Raw genomic sequence first — 22,906 nt, forward strand, 5'->3', positions numbered from 1 at the left:
TGTGCAGGGCACAGACTCACCTCATCCCCAGCACTGCTGTCCCCGGAGAGCCCGCTGGCTCTCTGCTCCTGAGAAACACTCTCTTCTCGCAAAAACCCAACTCCCTCACCACCTGCATCTGCTTCTTCTTCAGTATTGCCCGCAACCTTCATTTCTGCTCTCTCAAAGCACTGTTCATCTCCACCTCTTTTTCATCGCAACATCTTTCAATTGACACCTTTGAAGTGAAGAGGCCACTGAATTCTACCATTACAGAGTAAAACCACTCAGTATTGACACAGCCAGCTATTAGTTTTAATCCTCAGTTCTGCATTCCAAGGGATACTTCTGAAAACACACTGAAAACTCATAAAAATACGTGGCATTCACTGGAGCCAGGGCTCACTTCTGCACTGTGCCTTGGCACAAACACGCTCCATCACCTGTGACATCTCTCCTGCATTGACCATTGTTCAAAGCTTTCCTGCAGGGGCCTGACAGAGCAACAGGAGCTTGCTGAGCTTCTGTCAGGGCAGGAGCATAACAGGGTGCAGATCCTGTCCTGACCCCACCAAAGAGGGGTTTTTCCTGCATTCCTTCCTGCTGTGACACTCAATGACAAACATCCTCTGGGCCTCTATGTTACCAAATACAAGGACATGCCAACGTTTAGCGAGGACAATTTCAGCTTTCCCAATCTAAACTTTCCATATGATGCAATGACACTGTCACTTATTTACTGAGAACCCCAGCCCACGTAGCCTAGAGAAGTGTCTGTTGGCTCAGAGCAAGCTTTAGGAGCCTGGAAGAAGCTTGTTTTGATTTAGATGCCAGGCCCAAGACTGCATTTGAACTCCTGTCTCCCCACCAGAGGTTTCTAACCCTTCCCCCGTGTCACATGTGCAACACCAAATACAGCAGAAAAGCACTTCTGGGAGAAGCTTAGGAATGGAGGAAAGTATAGTTATTATAAGTGTTTCATATATCTGTATGTAAAGATAGATAAATAGATAGCTAAATATGTACAGACATCTGTACACCCACCTACACCGGTATCTATATGAAGTCCTTTTTAGACCCCTCCCCAAATTTGTAAGTGATTGGTGCTTATAGAGGCAAACAAAATGAACTTTTAAGTTAAGCCAACTGGGGTGGCTATTTGTGTCACAACAGTCTCTGAAAAAATGATGACAGCACTTAAAAGTCACCAATAGTAATAATAATAACAACAGTAATAAAGTATTTTGCTGCTATTTTGGCAGCTTATGCTGCTTCTTGTACTTACTGCTCAATGCCTTGCTATTTCAGTAGTTCACTATGAAGCAATAAAGCAAAAGCCTTAAGGCTGGCTTGCTTAGCTTACAAGAAGCTCTGTTACAATTTGGAGAAAAAATAAAACTTGGAGCATTATCAGTAAAACAGAGATTCTACCCATACCCATTAAAAATGCAGTATTTGCTCTGCAGACCTGCAAAAACTTACTTTAAAAGGTTAACTGTGACCTTTCACAAACCCAGTCTCATTTTAGCAGAAGAGTTTCCTGCTTCTCTGTGACTGTGAGATGTATCTATTAAGTTCCTTTCAAAGGCCTTGCCTGACCTATTCATTTTGCAATTGAGAGCCAAAATAGCTCAATATCAAATATCTGCAAGCACCTTAGTACTTTTGGAAGAGTGGAACTGCTCGATCAAATCCTCACGCTGACCACACTGTTTCAAAATGCAACAATGAATTACGTCATTATGTCTCCATTTGGAAAGGGTTATAATGTAAAATTAAGACAAGAGCCTGCCCTACTCTGAAGGCATGGGGACAATGGGGATTTGAGTCCCCAGTATGTAACTACTGTTGCAAATGGAAGACATCTATCAAGAACAGAGACGTGCGTTACTGCACGAGATACAGTGCCCAAGTCCCAGACTTCATTAACCTTAATTAAATGGTTTTGAAACCAAAATTTTTCCGTAGCAGTTCAACGGCATTAAAAGGGCCCTCCCTCTCTGTAAACGGTTTTGATACATAAACATGCAAGCACTCCCAGAAGGGCCACATCCTTAAGGACTGCTACTATATATTTACTTTATGAAGACACTGCCCCATCTGCTGGGTCAGCCACGCACACGGCCCCACTGCTACGCTTGAGTGTGGCACTGGAATAAAACTTTTCTTGTGTTCAGGAACAAAACCCCGTCAGTCAAATCCACAATCATTCCAGCAGCAAGTAGGGATGCACCAAACTGCTCGGGTTTCCATCCCTGTTTATTCTGGAAACTGACCACAAACTCCTACGGAGATTTTGAAGGGCACAAGGGCTTCTTGTGAAAGCACAAAGGAAAGAATAAATGACTAAACTGGTATGTTCAGAAGAATAGGTGGGAGGTTTGTACCTAAGCACATAAGGCCACAGCCTCCTTTTTCAACATGTACAATCATAGAATCAGAGAATGGTTTGGGTTGGAAGGGACCCCAAAGCTTTTCTCATCCCATCCCCTGCAGGGACACCTTCCACTAGAGCAGGTTGTTCCAAACCCCATCCAACCTGGCCTTGGACAATTCCAGGGGTGGGGCTGCCTCAGCTTCTCTGGGCAACCTCTGCTAGGGCCTCGTCACCGTAACAGGGAAGAATTTCTTCTGTATGTAGGATTTCTTTAAGCTTTAAAGTCCTAAAGCAGAGGCCACCTCAGGCAGGCATTTACGGATGTAAAGGGTCCTTCTCAAAGGTAACTGTAAAACATGTTCAATGTTCATTAACCTTTCATATGCTGCTCACCAATTACGGAGTGCTTTGAAGAATTTTTAATGAACGTAAATTTTAACCAAAAATACTGCAAAGCCATTATTAATACTGTATGTAGGCACAGGGTACCTGACTTGTAAAGCTGCCAGGAACCTAAACTCTTCTGATAAGATTTGCCACATTTTTTTCTTTAAATAAATACATTTTTAAAAATCATCAAATGTCCCTGCTTTATTTCACCACAGCAACGAAATAAGCACAGTCTCAAGTCTGTGCTTCTGGTTCCTATTACATTAATTTCTCCTACCCTGTTCCTCCCTCAAAGCAGTGAACGTGCAGGCAAAGTAATCCTGCCATTGCTCCAGCTCTATGGAGGATACAAACCTGCCTGCAGCCTCTGTCCCTCTGCTACTAGGCAGTCACTGCTGCGCCCAGGCTCTTTATTCACGGTTGTAACAGAAACACTTTCATTTTTTTTCTCTTAAAAAGACACCTAACATTTCACCAGATGGTATCAGCACTTCCAAGTGCCTGTAAACCAGACTCCCCAAGCCCAGCCCATTAGCAGCTGCTCTGTGAGTGGCAAAGGAATCCAGAAATTAATCGCCTACCTTACACCGCTTCTCACCTGGTCTTGGCTACTTCCTTTCCTCAGGCTCTGGCAAGAAACCCAGACATGAAGCAATTCCCCAACCACAATGACAGCCATGAAAACTATTTAAGCTGCTGACAGTTCGGCCGTATCATTGGGCAGTCTGACTGAATTAGGATAGAGAATTTTAGGCTCCCCACACTCTTCTGAGCAGAGGTAGGGTGCGTTATGTTCCTGTCTTGTGGAAACCTGGCACGTGGCAGAATGGGAGTTGGGTTTGTGCATCCTTTGCTGCTTACTCCTCTCCTTACCCCCAAAAACTGGACGTGGAGCTGCAGACATCCTTTTTACCTTTGTACTGGGGAACAAAGAGGTGGCAGATCCCCACCATTAATAGCCTGTGCAGACAGACCAACAATGAAATACAACTGTACTGGGTTTGCAAGGCAAAGCTTTGGTAGCAGGGTGGGGGGCAGAGCGGCGGCTTCTGCAAGAAGCTGCTGGCAGCTTCCTCCATGTCTGGCAGAGCCAGTCCCTGGCAGCTCCAAAGATGGATGTGCTTCAGGACGAGGCTGAGCCCATGAGAAATGGTGGTGGTGCCTCTGTGATCATGTGTTTCAGAAAAAAGAAAAAAATAAGTTTCTGCACAGTTGTAATTGCAGCCAGAGGAGAGTGGAGTGAGAGTACGTGAAAGGAACAACTCTGCAGACACCGAGGTCAGTGAAGAAGGAGGGGGAGAAGGTGTTCCAGGCACAGGAGCTGGGATTGCTCTGCGACCATGGTGAGGCAGCTGTGCCCCTGCAGCCCATGGAGATCCATGGGGATGCAAAGATCCACCTGCAGCCTGTGGAGGAGACCCATGCCAGAGCAGGGGGATGCCTGTGAGGAGGCTGTGACCCCGTGGGAGGCCTGTGGAAGGAGGAGCCCCTGCTGGAGCAGCTTGTCCCTGAAAGGCTGTACCCGTGGTAGGGTGGCCCACGCTGCAGCAGCCTGAAGGGACTTTCACCCACTGGAGGGACACAGACTGCAGCAGTGTGATGGGGAGTGTTGCCTGTGGGATGGACTCACACTGCAGCAATTCACAGGGATCTGCTGCCTGCGAGACGGACTCATGCTGTAAAAGTTCATGGAGAACTGTCTCCCATGGGAGAGACCCCAAGGAGCAGCAGGGGAGCGACTGCTTTCCCTGATGAACTGATTGTCACCTCCATTGCCTGTGTCCCTGCACAGATGGGGTAGGAGGTAGAGCTGGGAAGGAGGGTGTGGGAAGATGATGTTTTTAAGGTTTTATGTTGTTTCTCATTATTCTGCTCTGACTATTTAGCCATAAATTCAATTAGTATCTCTAATAAGACTCTTTCGCCTGTGACGGTATCTGACGAGCGATCTCTCCTGGTCCTTATCTCAACCCTTTTTTGTATTTTCTCTCCTCTGTCCAGCTGTGGCGGCAAGTGATAAGAGAGGCTTTGGTGGGTGCCTTGCATCCAACCCACTACATGGGAGCCTGCTCCTGGATCATGGAGCAGCTCCTGCCCCACTGCTCTGGGAATTACAGCCTATTGGAAAGCACTTGCTAGCACAGCACTATGTAGAACAAAGATGAAATATTCCTCTTACGCGTTTCTGATAGCCACCAGCAAAAGAATGACATATTCACCACCCCATCCAGCTGCCTCGAGATGTTGGCAATTGGTGGGTTACACTGATGGAAAAAATATTTACCCTAAAAATCCTGCAATGCACCAGAGCAGAGAACTAAGCACAGAACTCACTCACAATGGCTGGAGACAAAAGTGCTACAGCTAAAGCTATCACAGCCTCTAGTCATCATGCACACCCTAAAGCATGTCTCATCTATGGCAAGAGACCAGAAACAAGCCTGGCTGCTGGCTACTCTTGCTCCCCAGCTGATTCTCATTGATGTTTGCCTTACATAATTCCACTTCAGGGCCTTAGCTGGATTTCCATCTGGCCATCACTCTCTCATGGCTGATTCCTTCCATTTTAAACCTTTGCTCAATCCCTGTGACATCTGCTGTTTTGTAATACCCCACACCCATCCCGGGCTCCTCTTTCAGTCTATGGACAAGCCCCCTGTCATCTGCTGAGTTCCTCTGCCACATAAGCCTCTCTGCATTCACCTTCACCAGAGGCTGCTTCAGTTCTGGCTGGACAGCTGCACACACATTGCCTCAAGTAGCTCCTCACTCATCTGTGTATGAGTATCATCAGAAACAACTATTAAACACCCAAACTGCTTTTAATTGACCAGCAGTAACTCAGTGTTTCGCTCAGTACTTATAAAAGGTCACAGTTCTGTGTTTTCCAGTTCTGACTGATAGTACCCACCACCTGTAACCCCCAGAAGTGGCAATATTGCTCAGCTGCTTTTCACATCTCTCTTTAGCACATGCTATTAAGAAACCATTTACCTCATCAATTACACATTGAAAAGTATCTCTAGTGTCTAAAGGTACTCTAAAAGCTGGATGCAATGGAGGAACTACTTCCTGAAACTTGTGGATGTGCTAAATCAATGACTGGTCACTGATTAAAGGCTGGAGCACTCACCTTGAGCTCTAACACTTCAGCTGATCAGCATGTGCACATGAGTACGTATCGGTGCAAAGGATTGTCTTCTGCTTCAACTGACAAACTGCTGGATAGCTTTTAAATTAAAAAAATCAAAAATAATAAAATAAATAAAATCTGTATTCCTCCAGACCCAGGGGAACAAACAAGCCAGACCTTCCGGACCCAAGCCCCAGGCCCTGCCAGCAACACACACAGCACTAAGGGATGCACAGCACGGCTGGGTGCTTAGGTTACCAACTTCTGAACTCAGGAAAGAAAGGAGGAAAAGGCAAACTTCTGGATTATTTAACAGAGTAATTTCAGCAACGATCACTCTTGGTAACTTAATGGAACAGAGGAGCAAAGTCCTCTGCCCAGAGACAAGAAGTGACTGTGTATGGCTCAGCTCACGGCCACATAACACACTCTGACCTCAGTCTGCTGGAGCATCCTCCATATGGGGACAGCAGGGGCAACCTGGATGGCTGGACTCACCCTTGACTACCAGCAAAATGCTGAAACAGTCCTGACCTGGTGCTGTGCGAAAGGAAACACTGCCAGGAAGCATTGACGGGATCAGTTCTGAAAGCAAAGCGAGGTCCTGGCCTCATGCATTGCCCTGTTTTAACCACACAGGCAAACAGCTAAGAAATGTAACTATTTTCTGCTTAAAAACCGCAAATTCCTTGGAGAAAAGGAAAACTCAATCTGACAAAAAGAAACACTCAGGCAATGGTGAGAATCTGGCACATACCGGATAACAATCATTGGCCAAACGCTCCCGGAGAAAATTGAAATTAAAAGTCACAAGGCAGATGCAGAATAATATCTGTTGTGAAAATACATTATTCAGCCAGCACTGGTGGTGGAGACTTTTGGTGCAGTGCAATCTGCACACCCTGGTGACCACATATGCAGCAAGATGTGCTGCTTGGCATAGCCAAAGAGAGAGCAGCAGCCTTGCTTGGGAGGCATTTGGGAACCAGCGCCCTTACAGGTCAGAACTACTTGTTATGCCACTCTCACTGCATCGCAGCCTTCTGGAACTCGAGTAACACAGACCAGCCCTGCCTCGGGGCATGCAAGAAATCATATGGGGACAAGCTGCAGACAAATGGGCCACTAGTCCATGCCACATGCATCACCAATGGCACAGCATATGCTCCCGGTTACACTGTGGATCACATTCTGGATGGAGATCTGCAGTCCTCCATTAGCCTTAGAAGAGACAGATGCACACACTCTACAGCCAATCATCCAATTTGCACCGATCTTCAAGACAAAAATCACAGACCGCTCACAGACAAACCTATGGCAGTGAAGTTACATTATGGCTTACTTAGTGGAGAAGAGGCCTCAGGAGTTGTCACCAGCTCTCTACAGCACCGTTTGCTTGTCTGAGCCCACCCAGCACATGCTCTGGACGAGACCACAGTGGTCCTTGGAGCAGCAAGTGCTGCCAGGAGCTGGAGCCTTCCTGTAGCGCAGAGCTGCTCGGGAGCTGCTGCTCTCCCTGCACCACAGAGCCCTGTCCTGAAGCCTCCTGCTCCCGTGCCTCCATCTGCCGTGGCCGTGCCCAGCCCTCGAAGGAAAAGCTCACAGCTCTGGCTCTTACAGCACTGCAGGAACTCGCACACGAGGAGGAGGAAGCACTGGGCTCTCTCACCCCCAGTGCCCGCCTTGTTCCAGCATGTCAGACCTGCAGGGACAATTATTCAAAGTAAGGAACTTACTCGGAGGCTTTAAATACAGTGCTTAGGATTCTGCAGAAGATGAGCAGCCAGTTCATTCAATAAGACCCAACAAAAATAACGGTACGCATTTCTTCCTTTTATAGGTTTACGGCTAGAGGTGTCCAATTCCCACCTAAGTGACTCCCCTGGGCATAGGCCAGAGCAGTCTAATAAGCTCCTGTGGCTTTCCAAGAACTGAACAAATGAAACAACACAAAGATGAGTGTACCTCAAGAGCTGTTTATGGAATACATTTGAGCTGGACTTAGTTTATCTGCATCCACAAATGCTTTAGGACTGTCACATTACACTTGCAGGCAAATACACACATGCAGAGAAAGGCATGTGCAGCCCCATGCAGAGATCACCTATGAGCTGCCAAAGAATAAGATGCCATGTTTAATATCCAAGAGAATAAATCTTCTTGTGTTTTTTAGGCTGTCTGCTGAAGTTGCTGCTGACCTATACACTTTAGGCTCATCTAACATTGCTGGGGAATTGATGACTTTTAAGTCTGAGCATTCAAGACTTTCACCCAGCCTTGGGTGTTTTCTCATTTATGTTTTAAGAAAGTCCATCTTATATTTATCTTCAGGCAGCTACTCAAAAAGAAAAAAGGAAGGCACAGCCCTCCTTCAGTGCATCCAGACTGTTTTGAAGAGACATCCAAGTAAAGCTTTTGAAGAGCCACAAACATTAACCTGACTGCTGTTACCCACTTGTGAGGATTTCTGACATTGCCTTTCAGGGACACTTCCCTTTGAAATCATTAATGAGCATCCTCCAAGGTGCTGCACCCCTCCAAGGTGACTGAATCTACTCCAAGAATTTTCTCCTTTTCTGAAATACACTCGAATAGACTGAGCAGACATATCAGCTGTACCTTCAGGAATTTTTTAAAGTTTTACTATTTCAGGTAGCAACACCATTTTCATCACCAGTATCCATCCTTCTTAGCCAGAGAGGAGCAGATCACCTGTCTGTCTTGAAACTTTGCAGCTACTCTCGAGGAGGCTGAGCTGCCATGAGTCCCAGAACACGTGAGCCCTACAAACTGACATCAGGAACCTGGACTGGTGACTTTTCTTTCCCAGGGAAAATGTCCAAAGCATGTCCCCAGGGACTCCTGGCCCTGAGCTGGGACCTAACAGCAAAGAATCCATACATCAAAGGACATACCTGAGACCAAAGTTGTCCCCTCCTCAAATTTCTGCTGCCCAGATAGACCCAAGGGAGCCCTACAAACTGACATCAGGAACCTGGACTGGTGACTTTTCTTTCCCAGGGAAAATGGCCAAAGCACGTGCACAGGGGCCCCTGGCCCTGGGCTGGGACCTGACTGCAAAGAATCCATACATCAAAGGATGTACCCCAGACCAAAGTAGTCCCCTCCTCAAGCTTGTGCTGCCCTGATAGACCCAAGGGAGCCCTACAAACTGACATCAGGAACCTGGACTGGTGAGTTTTCTTTCCCAGGGAAAATGGCCTGTGTTTCTGCCCAGAGCCCCCTGGGACTTCGGGTGAGGCTGACTGAAAAAAATCCGAACATGGAAGGATATGTTCAGACCCCAGCTGCCCCCACCCCAAACTTGTGCTTCCCTGACAGTCCCAAGGGAGCCCTACAAACTGACACCAGGAACCTGGGCTGCTGAATTTGCTTTCACCATGTAGATATCCCTCATTTATTCCCAGGGCCTTGCAATCCCCCTGGGTTGTCTGGTCCCAGGTTTCCTTTTGCCTCCCTGATGTCAAAACGGCCCATGATTTCTCCCAGTCCAAATCTCCCACCCCCAAGTACTCAGGGTTGTTTTTTTTTTTTTCATTCCAAATACATGTTGCAAACTGACAGTACTAAGCTTGAGGCTTGATTTTTTTCTGTGCTGGAGAAATCTGCCACCATATAACCCTAACCACAACCACCTTGCTTTGCTCAGAAATCACAACCTTCAGACCAGCATCATGGCACCTTACCCACTGGCCCTCCACTGGCACCTTCCCCAAGCACTCCAGTAATACTCCACATTTTCAGTGGTCATTCTGTCAGACCCTCATCCTTACCCTAAAAATGCACCAAGGAATTCAAAAATAGCCATTAGGAAGGTATAACAATTCTCTAAAAGTCACCAGAGAAAGCCTTCAAAATTCCCCTAAATATTCCTAATAGCCCTGCAAAAAAAAAAAAAAAAAAAAACACTCAAGGAAGCCTGCTCAGCCTCCAAACCCCTTCCTGTTGCTCTCTAGCCCACAGATGTCATCCCTACCTTTTAGCAGCGGGTCCTGTTGTCCTCTGAGGGTTCCGGCGTTGTCCTGGTGCGAGGGTCGCTGCCCTGTCCCACTGGGAGGCTTCCGGTGTGGTCTCGCTGTCAGGCTTGCTGTGCTGTGCTGCTGTTGTTGGGGCTGAAAAGGGAAAAGGCTGCTTAGGGTGAGGTACGGGTGGCGTGAGGGGTGCCGCACCTGTACCCTAACTTGCCTCCTAAGATGTACCCTGTAGCCCTGATCTCCACTGGACTGTCCAGCCCTCAAGGCCTCACCCTTTACCCCTGACCCCTCCCTCTGCCCCCCAGCCCTCAGGCTCTGGCTGTCACCCTCGAGCCCCCCCCTGCCCCTCAAGCCCCCTCTCAGCTGCCCCTCAGCTCCTGTGTGCCACCCTTAATCCCTCTCCTCTGCCCCTCAGCCCCCAGCTTCTCTGTGTCACCCTCCAGCTGCCCCTGCCCCCCTCAGCATCTCTCTGTGTCACCCACTGTCCCCCCCCCGTTCCCCCCTGAGGCACAGCCTCTGTCACCCTCAAGGCCCCACAGTGCCCCTCAAGCTGCCCCTCTGCCGCGATGCCATGAAAAGACCCTAAAAACCCATAAAAATGCCCTAAAAAATCCCTCATCTTCAAAACGCCTTAAAACTTTCACAACAACATAAAAATAGCCTCTGAACGCCCTTAAAATAAAATAAAAACAAAATAAAAATACCCTACTTTAAAACACCCCTAAAAGCCCCCAAAGAACCTTTTAAAAAAAAAAAATCCCTACATATTCCTAAGAGCTCTTAGAACAGCTCCATAATCCTTAAAACACATCGATAAGACCCTAAAAACCAGCGCAGCGAGGGAGGCTGGAAGATGCGGAGCCGCGCTCCCGGCCCCGGGCGCAGCGCGGCTCCGGCAGGAAAGCGGCTCCTCCGGCAGGCAGAGGCGGCGCCGCGCCGGCAGACCCCCGCCCGCTGCCCCCGGCCCGGCGGGGCCGGCACCGGGCCCGGGGGGCCCCGGCGGCGCCCGAGCCCCGCGCCCGGAGCGGACGGAGCGGCGGCACCGGCCGGCACCGGCCCCGGCCGCCCTCGGCCCGCGGAGCCGCCTCCAGCCCTCCCCTCACTCACAGACACCGCCCCGCTCGCCGCTCGCTCCCGCCCCTCGCCCCTCCCGCCGCTTCGGCCGGGCTCCGGCTGGGGGGCTGCAGTACCGCCCTGTGCCCACAAGGCGGCAGCACTTGTCCAGAGGGTCCGCGACACGATGGCGGCCCGTGGGGACCTTGACGGAGAGAGGCGTTTTTGCCCATGCCTGTCGGCTCCCGCCAAAAACCCGCACGCTCGCGGTGCTGCTGACCCCACAGCCCGTGTGCACGACACCCGAACCTCCGCGGAAAATCTCGTCGGGGGGCGCCGGCGGTGCGCGCAATTCACGCAGTGTAAAAAACAGACACGGGTCCTCGAATTTCAACGTCCTCGTTTTCGCGCCCTCTCGAGAAGGTCAAGCGAGTCCGCGCCACGCCACTCCCAAGATGGCGGCCGCGGGCGGCGGGCTGCAGTACCGCTCTCTGCCCACACGGCGGCAGCACCGCGCCGTCCCCGCCGGCACGGCCTCGGCAGCGAACGCCCCAAAGCGTCCGCGCGGGAAAGAACGGAACAAAAAGCCTGCCTGCGACCCGACAGGAACCGAAAGAAAAAAGCTTTCCTCTTAAACTGCATTGCAACAGGGTTTGTTTTTATATTTTTCAGATTTATACTCACAGTCGGATTTGTAATGGATACTGATGGAAAATTGTATTTTTATCACTCCTTACATTTATTCCTATTCTATTTTATTACTTTTTATTTTTTATACATATCTTATTAGATTGCTTACATATTTCTATAGTTAGATTTAGATTTCTAAAAGGTTTGTATTGCTTAAAATAAAACCCTGCCTCTATCCAAGTAAAAATCTTTTAAAAAAAACCCTTCATTTAAACTCCATTTAAATGTAACTCTATTTCTCGCATTTATATTCAAATGTATATTTTAAATGTAGATTGATGTATGATGCTATTTACAGTCTATCTCTTCCTAATACTCATTTTTATTTCTATTTTATATTTTTATATATACACCTGTATACATTGATTGTATATTTCCATATTTAGAATGATATCAAACTAAAATGTATATTCATCTCTTTTCCATTAAAACCCTGCCTCCAACCAAATAAAAACGAAAAAAGCCCTTTCTTTAAACGATTTTCGAATATTTTTATATTTTTTTCATCATTATAGCCACCTTTGAACTTCTACTTTATATAGATGTATTTATAAATATATTTTATATATATATAATACGGTAGCGAGATTGATAAATTATTTTTTAAATTCTATTTCGTACACACTGCTAATACTTATATTTACTTACCTTTGAATTTTTATATAGATCTTAACGTATTTAGGATATATTTCTATACAAAGATTTCTAATTTTATTTTATTTCTATTCATAATTTTAATAATAAAACCCCTACCTAATACCAAATAGAAAATAAAAATTCCCTTTATTCTAAATTATATTTAAATATTTATATATTTCTATTTTTGATTTTTACAAGTACTTATCTATTCTATCACAACATTTTGAGGTACTATATTTCGATATATAGTATTTATGATGTGAAATGCGTTATAATAAGACACATACAGTAAAATACGCATTAGGTACTGTATTGATTCCTATTGTTTTGTAATATTCATATATCCACATGTATTAATTATACATTTCTATATGGATATTTATGTTTATAATCGATATTTATATGCATATAAACATATAAAATACTCCATATCAAACAAGGTTATACCTAATAGTAATGGACGGCATTATTTATATTACACGTTTCATTTATATGTTTTCCATTTACATTTAAAATTGAAGTTTTATATTCCCTTTATCATGTTTATGCATGTGTTCTATTTCATTAGAGTTATAGTTAAAACTTTGCAGTTATAATCTAATTCCTAAAAATAAAATGCCAAAACAAACAGCATCAAATTCCCACCAATACCGTCCAAAAAATTCAGAATGGCTCCACCAGCCAACCAACTACCAGCAAAAAAACCCGCACTACATTCCTTTCACCAGCAGCTCTTATCACGCCACAAAAACGAAACAAACATCTTAAATAACCCTATAGAAACCCACACAGCAAATCACAAAAACCACTATAAAGGAAAAAAAAAAAAAGCCAACTAACTTACCATACTCCAAACCATACAAGAGACCCCCAACGTTTGTAAAAAAAATAATAACCAAAACTCTACCACTACACTAACTCATAAAGAGAACCCCATGCTCTATAAAATTAACTAAAAAAAACCATCAAATAATTACAGATATAAAAATATGGGAAACACGAAGAAAAAAAAATTCACCCCCCAAATAAAATAAACACCTAAAGAGATCCACCATGGAAATGTCCATGCTCCCAAAAATAAAACCAATAAAAAACAACAACCAAACACATCAAACAACAAAAAAATATATGTATATTAACAACAACAAAATAAGTATTCTTAACTCAAGAAACAAAAATTGCCTCAAACCATCAAAACACAGATACCACATAGAAATAAACACGTCGCCAAAAGAGAAATGTAACCACAAACAATATCTCCCAAGGTCTCTGCAACAATGAAACATACACGGCAATCAAATAAGCCAAACGAATGAAACCCCTATAATGTAATAAACAAGAATGCATTCATCAATATTAAAAGAAACCTCACCGATTAACTCCAGGGCACTCCCTCAAGCCCACCAAAACAAACACTACGCATTCGCGCAAATAAAAGCCTCCACAACCGAATTGAAAAACGACCCTCTACATCATGCTACGACCCATAAAAACCAGCGTAAACCTTTAGAAACGCATCCTTAAAAAACATAAGAACCGATCAAAAAGAAATCCAACAACAACACTCAATCCAAAAAAAACCTTGTCACGAGCACCCGAAGCAACAACCGTAACAACCAAGAAGCGCCCGGGGCCCTTCTCCTACAGCGACGCCGATCAAAAGCCACCGATCCCAGGAGCTCCTCAGGAGCGCCTCAAAAGCAGCGCAGCGAGGGAGGCTGGAAGATGCGGAGCCGCGCTCCCGGCCCCGGGCGCAGCGCGGCTCCGGCAGGAAAGCGGCTCCTCCGGCAGGCAGAGGCGGCGCCGCGCCGGCAGACCCCCGCCCGCTGCCCCCGGCCCGGCGGGGCCGGCACCGGGCCCGGGGGGCCCCGGCGGCGCCCGAGCCCCGCGCCCGGAGCGGACGGAGCGGCGGCACCGGCCGGCACCGGCGCGGCGCCCGCGCCGCCTCCCCCGCCCGCCGGCCCGGCCAAAGCTCCGCTCGGCTCCGCACGGCTCGCACCGGCGCGGCTCCGGCGGGCCCGCGGCAGCCCAGCCGCGCCCAGCTCCCCTTCCGCCCCGGCCAGCCCCGGCACTGCCGGCAGGGCTCCGCGCCGCACCCTTCGCTGCCGGGCCGGGGGCAGAAGAAGCGCCCCGAATGCAGCGGCACAGCCCGATCCCCGCCCTGCCAGCGCTGCCACGGCTGCAGCTCCCTTCCTCTGAAGGCCCGACACGCTCCGGCGCTCACCTCACCCCAACGAGGGCACAGAAACGTAGCCTTCCCTTCAATCGCGTCCCCTAGAAGAGAAGAAAAGAAGCGGCTTGCCTCAAACGATGGCAAAAGGGGGCTTCTTACTTCAATCCAAACCCCTTAAAAGGCGGGACCACAGGACTGCCCCCTCCAATTCAACCTCAGGAGGACGAAATTTCAAAGGGAAAGGAGAAAAGTCCCGGCTGTAAAGGCGCACCGGCTCACCTGCTCGGCTGCTGCTTCTCGGCACAAAGGTTTGTCCCTCGGCTCCTCCTTTGAGCAAGGCTCCACGTATCCAGGTGGGGATCCACGTGATCCCCCGAACCCTGTCTGAAGCGCCCACCGTCCTTCCAGGAGACAGCCCCGGGAGCCCCCCATAAACTCCTCTCCTCCAGCAGCTCCGTGCAAAAGCATTGCGAGGAAAACCCCCTAAATCAGCCACCGGAGGAGCCGCCCCCTCCTCATCATCCTCACAGCTCACACCTGGGGCTGCTCTGAGCCCTCCTCATCCTCACAGCTCACACCTGGGGCTGCTCTGAGCCCTCCTCATCCTCACAGCCCACACCTGGGGCTGCTCTGAGCCCTCCTCATCCTCACAGCTCACACCTGGGGCTGCTCTGAGCCCTCATCATCCTAACAACTCACACCTGCCACTGTTGCCGCACTCCAACAGCGTCTCTCCGTCTCCAGCACAAAGCCCACTTCTCCCAGACACAGATCCAGCAGAAATCTGCTACGGGTGTTGTCTTTTCTTAATCCGTCTGGGTGCACGGTTAAAACCTGTACGTGCATTGATGGTCATTGAGAGAAAGCCCAGATGCCTGAGAGATAAGTGGAGGGCTAAGGCCCACAGAGGGGGTGAAAGCGGAGTGCTGGGGAAGCATTTTCAATGAGCTTTGGGGGTGGGGATGTGCAAGAAGTGTCCCCTTAGATCAGCTAAAGGGAAAGTGTCTGTTTTGATCACAGTGCTGAGGTGCTCAGGGCAGAGCAGTTCTGGTGTGTGTCCTGTCACTTGTCTCTGGTGCACTCTGTGTTCTTTGGGTCTCTCGGTCCTTTCTTCTCCTCAAAAGCTCTCTCTGCCTGTCCAGTGTCACGGGTGTCTGCACGTATTTGTCCCACAACTGCTCTGCCCTGCTGCATAGCCTGTAATAGCAGAAGTCCTGGGGACTTGAAATTTGTAATTTGCGGTGTAGTTGGGCTCTAAATTGTATGGGGAGATTGACATAACATGTTTGGTGATGCTAAGTTGTCCTGCAGCCATTTGACACTAGTCCTAACTTTCTTTCAAATCTGTGGCAGAGAGCCCCAGTCCTGGGTGAGGGTGTTGCCATGATCAGGTCAGTCATGGTTTGCATTTGCAGGGGCTGCCTAAATGGTGACCGTGTTACAGCAGTGTTCTTTGCCTTTATTTTTAGGAGGTCCAGACAGATAGCAGCAGTCAAGGCAGACCAAAGCAGTTGTTTTTGCTCAGCTTTTGGTTTTTGGTGGAACTGTAAGCATCCACTGTTGTTTGTGTGCTTTAGGGAATCCACTCAGAGTACTTATACCACTGTCTCCAACTGGCTGATGGACCAGGTTTCATGCACGTGTGATCTTGTGGGAAGCAATACAGGACCCTGTGACAGAGCCTTCCAATTTTGCATTTCAAGGTCCCCTCCTGGTAACCCACAGGAATGGGCAAGGAGTTGTGGTGAGGCAGGGAAGAGGAGCGAGGGTACCCTCAAGTTGCAGCAATGCCATGTCACCTTGTCTGCCCTTAACCTAGGTGTGCCTTGAGATGACGGTGTCAGAATACAAGCACGCCTGAGGTGTGTGGCCCAAGACTTCTTGGGAGACGGTGAGTAGCAGAATTGTCAGGTTCTGGCCCATGTGCTGTTAAGGTAGTGCACTAACGTTTGGTTTTCTTTCTCTTGGCAGAGCAAAAGATAACAGCCTGGTGACAACTGGAACTTCCCAGACAGGCACGAGGCCTCGTTCTGCACCTGATGGGGATTTGCATCCCCAGATATGTGCAAGATAAGTGGAGGGCTGCAACCCACAGAGGGGATGGAAGAGAGGTGCCGGGTTGGGACTCCCCAGGAGGGGTTTTTGAGTCAGTTTTGGAGATGGGGATGTGCAAGAAGTGTCCCCTTAGGCCACCTAAAGGGAAAGTGTCTGTTTTGATCACAGTGCTGAGGTGCTCAGGGCAGAGCAGTTCTGGTGTGTGTCCCGTCACTTGTCTCTGGTGCACTCTGTGTTCTTTGGGTCTCTCGGTCCTTTCTTCTCCTCAAAAGCTCTCTCTCCCTGTCCTGTGTCACGGGTGTCTGCACTTATTTTTCCCACAGCTGCTCTGCCCTGCTGCATAGCCTGTAATAGCACAAGTCCTGGGGACTTGAAATTGTTAATGCAGGGTGTAGTTGGGCTCTAGATTGTATCAGGAGATTGACATAACATGTTTGGTGCTGTTAAGTTGTCCTGCAGCTGTTTGACACTAGTCCTAACTTCCTTTCAGACGAAGACAGTTCAGTTCAGTGGCAGGGAGCCCCAGTCCTGGGTGAGGGTTTTCCCATGATCAGGTCAGTCATTGTTTGCATTTGCAGCGGCAGCCTGAATGGTGACCATGTTACAGTAGTGTTCTTTGCCTTTATTTTTAGGAGGTCCCGGCAGTTAGCAGCAGTCAAGGCCCTGTGTGCCAGGTGAGCAGTGGACAGAAGGAGTTGTTCTGGCTCAGGTCTCCATTTCTGGTGCAATTCTAAGCATCCACTCTTAGTTACTTTGTTTTATTTTAGGCAGTCGTCTTGCAAGATATCTCTGGTCCGGATGTCCAAGGCCAGGTGGGTGCAAGCATAAGGTCTGGGTGGGTGTGCTTTTCAGGGCAGGGGGATGTTGTTTTCACAGTATCTCAGTGTGGGTTTTTTTGCTTTGTTTTTTTGCAGGTGCTGTCGCTGCCCTAGCTGTGTGAAGGAACAGAGGCGAGCGGGTGAGTTGGCATTTTGGCACGGTGACTCACAGGTGACCCTTATGCAGCAGCATGCTAAGTGTGTACCTTTTTGTTTTTCAGGTATCCTCCAGGCAGCCTGTGAAGTCAAATTGAGACTTCAGGTGAGCTGGGGCAGCGGTGTGTCGGAGTGTCAGGGATTCCTCTTTTCGTGGGCGCTAGTTGCATTTTCTGTTTTGTCTTAGGTACCCTGTGGAGGAGCGTAGCTGAAGTTTGGAAACGGCAGCACCGAAGCGGATGTACAGAACATCTCGCCGTTCACATCCAACTGACATGGGATTCCATCTGGTTGTCTTCCAAAAGCTAAGTGCTGGGGCCAGTAGGTGGGAGATGGGGGAAGATCCTTCACTATCACAGGAGGCTATTTGATGTTAGCTCAGAGAAGAGGCCCATAGTGGGATGGGCCCCTCGGGAGCAAAGGGAGAGGGTTTCTCCTCAGCCCCCCCAGAGTCTTCGCTGGGCAGGGCAGTTCCGATCCCTCTCCACGTTCTCGTGACGTTCGCATCGGCGGCCTTCTTTGACTCTTGACGTTGTCGTGGATCTTTTCACCATAGGAGCCCGCCTTCATGTCTGGAGCTATAGCTACAGTCACCCTGTAGTCATTTCTTCCTTCTCTAGGCCTACTGAGCTTCTTAGGCTTTCTCTTAAGTGCTTTGGCACTAACATCTTGAAAGGAGTTGCATGTCATCATCAAGTGCTACTGCCCTAGGGCTTTCTTTTCTTTGGCATCACCAGCCCATGGCTCATCTTGGGCGAGGAATCTTGGGTCCATAAGGTGAAATTGCCAGGCAGTTTCCATGTGTGTCTGTGTCACATTGTCTGTGTCTGTGTCACGTTGTCTGTGTCACGTTGTCTGTGTCCGTGTCACGTTGTCTGTGTCTTAGGCCTTTGTTACATCTCCATGCTTTAGCAACATCATTTTGTGCCGTATCGGCCATATTTTGCTCACGTACCTTCCTGGATATCAGTTATTCTGGCATCTTTACATATTTACTTTTTGGGACCGGACGATGTACATGAGATGTTCTCATCCATCTTCATTCTCAGTTTTGGTAGCCCTTCTCTTGGACTTCCGTACGGATCTTATTAGCCCTTCATCACCTGACCACAGTAGTTCCGTAGCATCTGCCTTCTCAAAGGATATAGGGCTCAAAAATTAGTCTTCTGGAGAATTATATCAAGTCCTCACTTATCTTGTATCTCTGTCGGCTTACATTGTATGCACTTATGTTGCACCTACCTGTGTCGGCTTCTATTGTATGTGCGTATGTTGCGCCTACCTATGTTGGCTTATGTTGTTTGTGCTTATACTGTATGTACCTATGTTGTCTTATATTGTTTGTGCTTATACTGTATGTACCTACGTTGGCTTATGTTGTTTGTGCTTATACTGTATGTACCTATGTTGTCTTATATTGTTTGTGCTTATACTGTATGCACCTACGTTGCCTTATGTTGTTTGTGCTTATACTGTATGTACCTACGATGGCTTATGTTGTTTGTGCTTATACTGTATGCACCTACGTTGCCTTATGTTGTTTGTGCTTATACTGTATGTACCTACGTTGCCTTATGTTGTTTGTGCTTATACTGTATGTACCTACGATGGCTTATGTTGTATGCACCTCTGTTGTGGCAATTGTGATCGGAGCTGCCTTGCCCGGGCACGTAGTCACGCTCAGGTAGAGCAGTTATAAAGCTTTGCCGTTCATCTGTTCTCTATGGGGTTTGGGGTACAACACTGATGGGCCCAGAGTTGGTATAGCTCCTAGCTCTCAGATAGTCAGTCACTGACCGCCTCCCCTTGTCTCGTAGGTCCCCGGGTCCCTACAGAATTTCCTGGAATCTACCATTTGACATGGAGGTCCTGCGGTCAGAAGAAGCGTTTAAGCATATTCTTCAGTGCAGCGTTTCACGTAAGGGTGGCAGCCAGCGTGTCAGCAGAAGAATGTGTGAGAGTGTGACTGTCTGTGTCTGTCTGTGAGAGTTTGTGTGTGCTTGTGTCTGCAGCTGTGTGTGTGTGTGTGTGTGTGGAGCAGTTCCAACCTTGTGTGTATGGCCTTTGCCTTTCAGGGGGGGTTTTCATCAGGCAGGAGGATTTTTTGGGAGTCTCTGGAGCGAGTTGCCGTGAATGTGAGTTTGTGCGTAACGCGAAGGGGGCGTGCACGTCGGCGGAGCGTTTTGCGCCGTTTTTGTTCCGGGTGCGTCATAACAATAAAAGCGTTGTGGACTTTTCTGAAATGGAGACACGGTTATATTGTGTCAATATGTATTTTCCTTGTAATACATTATATTGTTCTGTCTTTGCAGGTGTTCCTGTCTTTTGATGTATTTTGCTGTATGTAAATTGGACTTGTACTTGTGTGCCTAGGTATGATGTATTCTTTGTTGTATTTGTCTCTGTACTTGCATTTGTATGCATTGTTTCCCTGTGTATTGCTGAAGTTTAAATTAAAGGAATAAAGATTAATCAGCCCTAATAATGATACCTCTTACCCTCTGCCCCGCCCACCATCCATCTCCTGTCTTTCTTTGGTGTGGTTGAGTCGTATCATTCTCACCCTTTTTCTCCCTTTGCCTCTTACTTTCCTCTTTAGTCTATTCCTCACTTTATCCTTCCGTGTGTAACTCTTTGTCTCTGGCTGTGTTTTCCTTTGTTTCCATTTCTAACACATCTCTATGTTTCTCTAACCCTATTTCCTTCTCACCCTGTCTATTTTCTTCCCTTCCTCTACATGTATTTCCCCATGTCTCTTTGTCTCTTTCAATCTAGGTTTCACTATGTTTTCTTCTTTTTTTTCTCTTTGTCAGCCTTTGTCTTTCTAACACTTGCTATCATTTTCTTTGTCTCTAACCCTTTTTACTTTTCTGTCCAACTTTAATTTTTTGTGTTTCTAACTCTCTATTTCTTTCTCTCTTGAACCCTACCTTGTGTTCAGTCTCTCCATTTGTTTTCCTGTAGGTTTTCAGCTCTATTTCTTCTTTTTCTTGTCTCTCTATTTGCTTTTCTCTTTCATTTCAAGTGCTTCCTTTTCTCTTTGTCTTTCACTCTTTTTCTCTTTACCCCTCCTTTCTTTTGCCTTTCTCTTTCTAATCTGAATTTTTTGGTTTCTCTTTTTATCTCTTTTATTTTTCTTGCTCTGTTTTCTTCATACTCTTTTCTCTTCCTTTTCTTTTTCTCACTCTTTCTTCTCGCTCTCTTCTTCTCACTCTCTCCTCTTCTTCTTCTTCTCACTCTCTCTCCTCTTCTTCTCACACTCTCCTCTTCTTCTCCTCGCTCTCTCCTCTTCTTCTCACTCCTCTTCCTCCTCTCTCCTCTTCCTCTCATCTCTCCTCTTCCTCCTCTCTCCTTCTTCTCGCTCTCTCCTCTTCTTCTCACACTGTCTTCATCTCTCTCTCTCCTTCTCACTTTCTCCTCTTCCTCCTCTTTCTTCTTCCTCTGACTCTCTCCTCTTCTTCTTACTCTCTCCTCTCACTCTCCTCTTCTTCATCTCACTCTCTCCTCTTCTTCTTCTCACTCTCTCTTCTTCTTCTTCCTCACTCCTCTTCTTCACACTCTCTCCTCTCCTCACACTCTCTCCTCACACTCTCTTCTTCATCTCTCTCTCTCCTTTTCTCCTCACTCTCTCCTCTTCCTCCTCTCTCCTCTTATTCCTCTCACTCTCTCCTCTTATTCTTCTCACCTTCTCCTCTTCTTCATCTCACTCTCTCCTTTTCTTCTCACTCTGTCCTCTTCCTCCTTTCTCCTCTTCTTCTCACTTTCTCCTCTTCTTCCTCTCTTCTTCTTCCTCTCTCTTCTTCCTCACTCTCTCCACTTCTCACACTCTCTTTTTCTTCTCACTCTCTCCTTTTCGTCTCACTCTCTCCTCTTCCTCCTCTCTCCTCTTCTTCTCACTTTCTCCTCTTCCTCCTCTTTCTTCTTCCTCTGACTCTCTCCTCTTCTTCTCACACTCTCATCTCACTCTCCTCTTCTTCATCTCTCTCTTCTTCTCACACTCTCCTTTTCATCTCATTCTCTCCGTTTCTTCTCACTCGCTCCTCTTCCTCCTCTCTCCTTTTCTCACTTTCTCCTCTTCCTCCTCTCTTCTTCTTCCTCCTCTCTCCTCTTCTTGTTCTCATTCTCACCTCTTCTTCTCCCACTCTCTTCTTCATCTTTCTCCTTTTCTTCTCACTCTCTTCCTCCTCTCCTCACTTTCTCCTCTTCCTCCTCTCACTTCTTCCTCCTCTCTCCTCGTCTTCTCACTCTCCTTGTCTTCTCACTCTCTCCTCTTCTCACACTCTCGTCTTCATCTCTCTCCTTTTCTCCTCACTCTCTCCTCTTCCTCCTCTCTCCTTCTCACTCTCCTCTTCTTCTCTCTCTCATCTTCCTCCTCTCTCTCTCCTTTTCTTCCTCTCACTTACTCCTCTTCCTCCTCTCTTCCTCTTGTCACTCTCTCCTCTCTTCTTCTCACACTCGCTTCATCTATCTCTCCCCTTTTCTTCCTCTCACTTACTCCTCTTCCTCCTCTCTTCCTCTTGTCACTTACTCCTCTCTTCTTCTCACACTCGCTTCATATCTCTCTCCTTTTCTTTTCACTCTCTCCTCTTTCTCCTCTCACCTCTTTCTCCTCTCTCCTTCTCACTCTCACCTCTTCTTCTCACTGTTCTCTTCTTCTCACACTCTTCTTCATCTCACTCTCTCCTTTCCTTCTCGCTCTTTTCCTCTTCTCTCCTCTTCTTCACACTCGCTGCTCTTCCTCCTCTCTCCTATTCTTCTCACTCGCTGCTCTTCCTCCTCTCTCCTCTTCCTCCTCTCTCTCCTCTTCCTCCTCTCTCTCCTCTTCTTCCTCTCTCTTCTTCCTCTCACTCTTTTCTCTTCCTCTCACTCTCTCCTCTTCATCTCACTCTTTCCTTTTCTTCTCACTCTCTCCTTTTCCTCCTCTCTCCTCTTCTTCTCACTCTCTCCTCTCTCTCATCTTCCTCCTCTCTCTCCTCTTCTTCCTCTCACTTACTCCTCTTCCTCCTCTCTCTTCCTCTTGTCACTCTCTCCTTTCCTTCTCACACTCTCTTCTTCCTCTCACGCTTTCCTCTTCTTCTTGCTCTCTTCTCTCCTTCTCACACTCTTCTTCATCTCTCTCCCTTTCTTCTCACTCCTCTTCCTCCTCTCTCCTCTTTTTCTTCTCACTCTCTCATCTTCCTCCTCTCTCTTTTTCCTTTTCTCGCTCTCTCGTCTTCCTCCTCTCTCCTTTTCTTCTTGTCTCTCCTCTTCTTCTCACTCTCTCCTCTTCTTCTTCTTCTCACTCTCTCCTCCTCTTTCTCTCTTTTTTCCCCTTTCTGTACTTAGAATAAAAAAGCAGGAGTAGAAAATACCGTGCTCCGAGGAAGTAAAAAAAAAGAAAAACAACTTTAAAAATAAAAATTTCTACTCCCTGGGAGCATCAAAGTAAAAATAAAAATTTTTACTCCT

General features: G+C 47.4%; 2 long non-coding RNA genes across 4 annotated transcripts in view; one reads left to right on the top strand and one right to left on the bottom strand.

Annotated features, from left to right (window-relative positions):
- LOC144248468 (uncharacterized) overlaps nucleotides 1-10,764 on the bottom strand; it is a 135,650-nt gene extending 124,886 nt beyond the window's left edge. For all 3 annotated transcript variants that reach the window (XR_014952334.1, XR_014952333.1, XR_014952327.1), the window contains exon 1: nucleotides 9,877-10,764. This is a non-coding gene — a long non-coding RNA (uncharacterized LOC144248468). The remainder of the gene's footprint in view (nucleotides 1-9,876) is intronic.
- An 8,287-nt stretch (nucleotides 10,765-19,051) lies between these two features.
- LOC144248463 (uncharacterized) lies at nucleotides 19,052-19,971 on the top strand. Its single transcript, XR_013341743.2, has 2 exons — nucleotides 19,052-19,376; nucleotides 19,534-19,971. It is a non-coding gene; the product is annotated as an uncharacterized LOC144248463 (long non-coding RNA).
- The last annotated feature ends 2,935 nt before the right edge of the window (nucleotides 19,972-22,906 follow it).

Source organism: Lonchura striata, chromosome 1A, assembly GCF_050655825.1.
Source record: "Lonchura striata isolate lonStrDom1 chromosome 1A, ASM5065582v1, whole genome shotgun sequence".
Classification (NCBI taxonomy): Eukaryota; Metazoa; Chordata; class Aves; order Passeriformes; family Estrildidae; genus Lonchura; species Lonchura striata.